Consider the following 1,941-nt stretch of genomic DNA (forward strand, 5'->3'; position numbering starts at 1 on the left):
TTTATGTTTTTCCTCTAGACCAGACTCCGTGAAATAAGCAACTACTTTCACAAAGCTCAAAAAGAGACAAAGCACCTTCCCCTAAAAAAATGTTTAAGTTTTTCCGTCTCTATATTCACCAACAGATGAACAATGAACAATGAAAATGCTTTCTGAGCGTGATGTTTCATCATCCAATATGCAAACAATCATTGATAAAGACCGAAACCCAAACTGAATTAATATCAAGATGTAACATCCTTTCCCAAATACTTTTAACAAAAGAGAGAAGTAAAAATAAATATCGAATTGATTCCTCTTTAATTAAAGACATGTCACGGCCAACAGGCCCACTAATACCGTGCTTCAAACTATCCCATACAAGAATAGTAAATATTTTGAGTCTCAAAGATGCTTTCCAAATCCAAATATTTTTCAACAACCACATTCTACGTATCATCATAACAGTAAGTATCATTTGCCAATACCCAACCAGAAATACCCCTATCAAAGTGTCAGCATGATATGAGGAGGGGGGAGGTGGTGGTTTTAATATATACCGAAACGTGTCAAAACGTAGCAAATGTATCTGGTCTGTGCATGTGATGAAGGCTTGGCGGAAATTAGTGGTCGGAGGCATCATTATTTCGTCGCGCGTGGGACCTTGTTCGATATAAGTGAGCGCAAAGGAAGCTGACATCGCAGTTGTCAATATTATCATTACTGGAAGAATTGTGTTGGTATTGGAATTGGAGTAGATTTGCATTACAGGCATAGGTCTGTCTACCATGGCTAATAAGGGTGAGGAGGAATCTACCAGAGCAACTGCAATTATTGAATCCAGGCACACTGTGTTGGCTAAGTTCAAACCAGAGCTTTCTTCCCAAGAGCTTCAACAACTCATTAGGGAACTTGAAGAGCTTTGCTGTCACCTTGATTTCATTAAATCTTTTGAATGGTGAACTTATATTTTTACATCACACTGGTTTAGTTTTTTGTTTTTTCTTTCTGCTTCCTCTGTTTTCAATGTTTTGGTTTGATATAATCAAAATATATGGTTGGATAAAAAAAATTGTTTGTGATAACAGGGTAATAGATTTGGGTCCATCACACTAGTTTAAGTTTTTTTTTGTTTTTTGTTTGGGTTTTTAATGATAGATTAGATTTTTGTGATTTATATCGATAATGAAATTATCTTTCAAATTAATCCTATCAACGAAAAACAACTTCATTATAATCCAAAACAGATATTTTTTATTTGATATTAATTAAATTTTGTTGTCTGTGATAACAGGGGAACCGATTTGGGACAAGTTAAGAGACAAAAGGGGTTCACTCATATATTTGTGATAACATTTTCTGGGCCAGAAGGACTGGGTGCCTACGTTTCTCATCCTCTCCATAAATCCTATGCCGAAAAGTTCATGGCTTCCATTGAAGACATCCTTATTCTTGATTACTCGCCATTGTCTGTCAAGTCTGGTTGACGTTGCTGTTCAGTGCATGTTTCATTTCTGTTATGAAAATTTGGTTTTTTCAATAATCACTTCTATCAAAGCTCAGAGTATAATTGCTGTGATTTGTATAAAAAGAGTTATGGAACTCTGTGTTTGCTTGTTTGCATCACAAATATGGAATGGAATAGAAGAGAAGATAGCCTTTCTTGTTTTCTCTGGAATTTTTTTTGTTTAATTGGACTGAGATGAAGATAAGTGAACATTTAGTTGCAGTGGCCTTTTATGATATCAAAGAAATGAGCATTTAGTTGCAGTGGCCTTTTATGATATCAAAGAAATTACACTTTGGCTTTTTATTATAATATCAAAGAAATTACACTTTGGTTCTTTATTTCACAGATCAAGTGTAAATGTCCGGATTTTTTTTAAATAATGTGTTTATTATTAGTTTATTATCTTTTTATTTTTATTTTCTTATTTTTATTTTTTAATAGTTTTGATATAC

General features: G+C 33.7%; 1 pseudogene; it reads left to right on the plus strand.

The window, feature by feature from the left end:
• Positions 1-767: 767 nt before the first annotated feature.
• Positions 768-1,466, plus strand: LOC149151903 (stress-response A/B barrel domain-containing protein HS1 pseudogene; annotated as a pseudogene).
• Positions 1,467-1,941: the final 475 nt, after the last annotated feature.

This window comes from Pinus tabuliformis, chromosome 9 (assembly GCF_031772625.1).
Source record: "Pinus tabuliformis cultivar Carrire ecotype Pingquan chromosome 9, CPIR1, whole genome shotgun sequence".
Taxonomy (NCBI): Eukaryota; Viridiplantae; Streptophyta; class Pinopsida; order Pinales; family Pinaceae; genus Pinus; species Pinus tabuliformis.